Raw genomic sequence first — 5,707 nt, 5'->3', positions numbered from 1 at the left:
AAAATGCCGTGAGGATCATGGGTATTTTGTCTGTGGCTTTTGGAAAAAAAATGTTAGGTGATTTTAACAGCATTTATATGAACACACAGTATCAAAAATCATATAATTATTTGACCTGAACAAACGTAACTCCTTCCTGTGGCTGACTGTACTCGTTTCCTGTGACTTTTGTAATAAATGACCACAAAATACGGTGGCTTAAAACAACAGAAATCTAGCTTATAGTTCTGGAGGCTAGAAGCTCTAATTCAGGATGTCAGCATGGCCACACTCCCTCCAGAGGCTCTATGGGAGAACTCATTCCATGCCTCCCTCCCAGCTTCTGGTGACTACTGGCAATCCTAGGCACTCTTTGTGGCCACATCCCTCCAATATCTACCTCCATCTTTGCATTGCTTTCTCCTCTGTGTCTGTGTGGTCTCCCTCTGACTCACTCTTACAAGAACACCAGCCATTGGATATAGGGCTTGCCTGGATAGTCGAGAATGATCCTATCTTAAGATAACTTAATTACATCTGCAGAGACACTTTTACCAAATAAGGTCAGTGTCACCTTTGGTAAAGAGGGACCCTTTTACCAAATTAGGCCCCTAACTAGAATTAGGATGTAGATATATTTTGGGGGAGGGGGCGGGGAGGGTCCCATTCAACCCGCTTAAGAAACTGGAGGAGGGGAGATTCAGAAACTTGGAGGAGGGAAGATTCAGAAACTTGGAGGAGGAAAGCCGACTGAAACTTCAGAACAGATGGTGGTTATTGGGGGAAACGCCATAGAGGAAACAGAAGACAACTTTTCACACAGAAATAACAAATAGAAATATTTGTTGGGTGAATAGAATGAATAGAAAGGAATTGAGGGTGAGCCAGAACAAAAGTCTGATATTCTAGACTTGTCTCCCAGCCTCACTGATAGAACCATGGACTCCAGTGTCTGTGGTCTGTCCATCGCTGTGCTCAGTTCCACTTCTCACTTCTTAACCCAGTTTTGTCTCTGGCTTATGTCCTGTCCGATGAACATCTCAAATAGTCTGAAAATGAAAAATGAAAATCAAGGATGTGTGTGTACGAATATATGAACAGACAACGGCCAGACCACAACGACAGTGGAACTCTGACCCACAACCTCAGCAGCAATGAGCTTGGTAAGGAAGACCACAAACCTCTACAGTAATCAGCCCAGAACAGTCAAGACTTGGTCAATGACAGTCAACTTCCTATTCTTTGTCCCTACTTCCAACTCAGGCTAGTTAGCCAGAGAAAGCCAAAGACATCCCCAAGCCAATCACATGCAGATGGCCTGCTTCTCTTCTTCAACCATTTCCGCTTCCCCCTCAATAGCCTCCAGGCAGAGCACCCCTGAAGGTCTCCCTTTTATTTTACCTTAAAGCTTTTCTGCTCCTGTGCCTGCCATTGAGTCTCTACCAAATGTGGATGATGGGGGCTGACTCCTTAGGTACAGTAAGCTCTAAAATGATAGCCCCTGTGTGTTCTCATTCGGATCTTGTTTATTTCCACTGAGGAGTCTCTCCACTGTGCTCTACTGAGTGCACTTAGGCTCCTACCCGTTGGGTATGAGCATTGCCTAGGCTGTTTAACCACTAAACCAGCACAGTGCTCTGCACATAGTAGACACAATAAATTATTGTTAAGTTAACGAATAGCCCTCTAGGTTAAGGTGAACTGTATTGCTGCAATTCCAAGTTCTTAGATTAAGTTTAGGGGAGTCAACTTATTTTACTTCATTTTAGGGAGATTCCAGTGAACTCTTGGTTATTCTGAATTCTTTGAAAAATGGAAATTTTAAGTAATAGATCTTTCTGGTTGACTCAGTCAGAGAGTCAGAATGCCCTTAAGTATGCTCCTCCTTGAAAAGACCATAATACTTGTTAAAGATGCAGATGTTGTGTTATCATTTCACAAATAGTGCTGTGAACCTCTCAATTGCCACACAGAATGGGCAGAAGTTGGATGGTGCTGGCTGTGGGGCTATACCCATATTGGGGGCGATTGTTGAACTAACTGCCCAATTAGAGCTTGTTTTTATTATCATCATTATTATTATTCATTGCCAATTGAAATAGAATGCAAACTGCTCTCATTCCCATTCCTTGATTCTCTTGGTTGTTCAGATTCTGGGTAAAAAGGCTGTGGGGTTGTTCCTGAGGAGAAAGGTTGGAGGCAACAGAGGTGAGGAAGGCAGAGGACCTACAGGGAGGAGCCTCAGAAAAGGCTACTGAGAGGCTGTTGTGCCCATGGGCTGCTGGGGCCACGGGACCCTCCACTTCTGTTAACTGTGCAAGGTGGTGGGCATGGTTTCCAAAGCATAGAGAAGACACTTTCCCTGAAAACTGCAAAAAGTTTTCTTACTCTGACCTTTTTAAAAAAAATTCGAAACATCCTTTTCAAGCTCTGTTTAGCTCTGTTTACAGCCGAGGTTACAGAAGCTGAGCAAATGAAACGTCCGTAACACTTCAAGCGCAGTGCCTTTGGTTGGTCACTGTATATTCTATGTCTTGAATGCAGTTCTGAACTTCACATCAGCAGCAATTCTGACATGAGAATTTGTTTACCATAAAAGCCAAAGACTGTTCTTGTCTCCATCTCTCTTTACTCTCCCTCCCCGCCTCCTCTTCCCATTGTCCCACACATGTAGTAAAATTCTCTTCATTTCTCCAGCATGCTTCTACCCTTTCTTGTCAGTCTTTGCACATGCCATTCCCACCGCCTGGAACACCCTCTTCTTTCAGTCCATCTAATGAACCAAGCAATTCTTTAAGATTAAGCATAAAAGAGAGGGTTCTGGGAAGATGGAGCAAAAAGAAGCATGAGGAATCTGCATCCCGACCTCGACAACAATTGCTCTTGGAAGAATCTGATGTAACTATCTTGGAACTCTGACTCTGCTCAAGGCTTGGAAATTCCAGGGGAAGACTTGGGCAGTAAATTGTAGTGCATTTTCATCAATTTTAGCTCTTAGCACAGTAGCAGCTGCCCACCCCCTCTCCCATTCCCAGCCACATGGCAGGCAGCTGTGCGTGTGCTTCTGGAGGAGACTGCACAACTTGCTGGAGCCAAGGCAGGCAGAAAGCATCCTGTCCCCTGAATATCTGTGCTCTGACACTGACCGCTGCTTCTGATCACAGGAGGTGCAAAGAGGTGGCCGCCATTGCTGTCACACTTCCCCCACTGTTGCAAGCCCCTCTCCCTCCAGCTGAAGTGACTTGCTGGGAAGTTTATGTGCTGGTGCCACCCCCTATATTTTTCTCTTTTTTTCTCTTTTGGAAGACGGACGTTAATGACTAGGTTGTTCAAAAACAACTGAAAAGAAAAAACCAATTGTCAAGGGAAATTAGATAATGCATTCACAGGCCCAGAAAAGACCTGAGCAGATGTGAAGTTTATGCCCCAAGATGATCCTCAGCACAAACACAGTCTACAACAACCAAAACAACAACAAGAGTAAATAAAAACAATAACAAAACCCAGCACACCCTGGGGAAGGAGGAGAATCTGATTTCCAGAGTTACCAGATTATTAGATGCAAATGTCCAGTTTTCAGCAACAAAAGAAAAATCATAAGACATACAAAGAAACAGGAAAGTATGGCCCTCAAAGGAGAAAAAAACCCACATAAATGTCCATGAAAAAGATCTAATGACAGATATACTGGGTGAAGAGTTTAAAACACTCATCTTAAAGATGCTCAGAGAACTAAAGGAAGATGTGGAGAAAGTAAAGAAAATGGTGTATGAAATGAAAATTGCAGTAAGGAGAGAGAAAACTTAAAAATCAAAAAGAAATTCTGGGGCTGAAAAAAGCAGTAACTGAAATGAAAAATTCACTACAGGGATTCAAAGACAGATTTGAGCAGGCAGAAGAAAGGGTAAGTGAACTTGAAGCTTGGACAACAAAAACTGCTTCCTACGGATACGTCCTGGTTCTCGGGATAAGAGGACAGTGGATGCCATGGCTTATGGGAGCAGTACAGGGCAGGACACATCCCCTGAAAATGTCCCCAGAGTGCCCCTGTGGGAGTGTGAAAATAGCAGAAAGAGAGAGAGAGAGAGAGAGAGAATGTCTCTACCGCAGAGGGATGCCCACATCAGGAATGAGGTTGATTTCTTAGAGTACTGTGGTGGTTAATTTAATGCATCGATTTGGCGGGGCCATGGTGCCCAGATATTTGATTAAACATTATCTTGGATGTTTCTGTGAGGATGTTTTTGCATGAGATTAACCTTTAAATTGGTGGACTTTGGGTAAATAAAGCAGATGGCTCTCCATAATGTGAGTGAACTTCATCTAATAAGTTGAAGGCTTAGAGAGAACAAAGACTGATCTCCCCTGAAAAAGAAGGGATTCTATCAGCAGGTAACCTTTGGACTTGAACTCTTGCCTGGGTCTCTGGCTGCTGGCCTACCCTGTAGATTTTTGGACTTGCACCTCTGTGATAACATCAGCCAGTTCCTTAACATAAATCTATATCTCTGTCTCTGTCTCTCTCTCTTTCCCCCGTTAAATGCCCCCCCCCACATATATACATGTGGTATATAAATATCCTATTGGTTCTGTTTCTCTGGATAACCCTGACCAATGCAAGTACCTTCCATGCTAGGAAGTCAAGATAGAAACCAATCAACCACAGCAGAATGTCAGAAGTCCCATTTGAATAAATATTTGTCAACTCTTGAGCAAACAGTAAATTATCCAAAAGCGAGAAGCCAGTTCGGAAAGCAGCAGAACGCCATTCCCAACTTCTTCCACGAACCTCTCACCCCAAGCAAGTCCATGAAGTAGATTTGAAGTGACCGAGCCTTTCTTTTTCCTCCATTTCACCTCTCCTCCTGCCCCCACCCTGGTCCGCGCCGTCCGGACAAATCCCCCGCCCGTGACACAGGACCCCCAACAGCCTAGCCACTGCTGGTTTCCAGCTCTGATCCCTGCCCGTCCCAGTGTTTGCTCCACATGCCAGCTGACAGATCTCGTCCCCACTGCCTGTACGGTTCATGCTCTTTTATGCCTCTGTGTTTTTCGGTCAACTCACAAACCTCTAATGAGGACTGCCCTTGTGTATGACCCTGTGCTAAGGGCCATTCCAGGCCTCAGACACTCCGGTCTGGGGGAGAGACGTGCCTGGGAACACATAGGTGCCACCGCAGGCTGTCAGTGCCCGAGCGAGACCCACACGGGCTACAGAGGGAAGCAGAGCGGCACAGAGTGAGGGCACTTCACAGAAGGCAGGGACATCGTAGTGTCACCCCACTCCCCTCTGCTGCCTGTGCCTCTTGCCCAGGGAGCTTGTTCCACGGCTCTGTCTCACTCACATATCATCTCTGCTCAGAAGAACCGGCGGTGGCTGCGCTCCAGGGACCATCCATGCTCTCTCTCCCAGGCTCCCTAACATTTCATATTCCCACCTTCCTCACTTCTCACGTTGAGTGCTCATACCTCCAAGAACTACTCACAGAGCCTGCTCTGTGCTGAGCGCTGCTGGCCCAGCAGCCCCCCCCCCCCCCCCCCCCCGGGCAGCGGGTGCTGGCGAACCGCCCTCTGCTCACAGAGGTTAAATTCCCCACTCAGTGTCTCGTGGCTCGGGAGCTTAAGCACTTGAGGCCCAGTGCCGAGCACCCTTCCTGGGACAGGGTAGGTAGTAAATGTTCGTAAAATGGAATGACAGTGCATTGCTTTGCAAGCTGAACAGAATGGA

At 45.9% G+C, this 5,707-nt stretch overlaps 1 long non-coding RNA gene across 1 annotated transcript; it reads right to left on the bottom strand.

Moving 5' to 3' along the window:
• Positions 1-805: 805 nt before the first annotated feature.
• Positions 806-5,471, bottom strand: LOC115297495. Its single transcript, XR_003911442.1, has 2 exons — positions 5,325-5,471; positions 806-1,028 (listed from the first exon to the last, which is right to left on the bottom strand). It is a non-coding gene; the product is annotated as an uncharacterized LOC115297495 (long non-coding RNA).
• Positions 5,472-5,707: the final 236 nt, after the last annotated feature.

Source organism: Suricata suricatta, chromosome 8, assembly GCF_006229205.1.
Source record: "Suricata suricatta isolate VVHF042 chromosome 8, meerkat_22Aug2017_6uvM2_HiC, whole genome shotgun sequence".
NCBI lineage: Eukaryota > Metazoa > Chordata > Mammalia > Carnivora > Herpestidae > Suricata > Suricata suricatta.
This window is presented reverse-complemented; position numbering and strand designations above follow the sequence as displayed.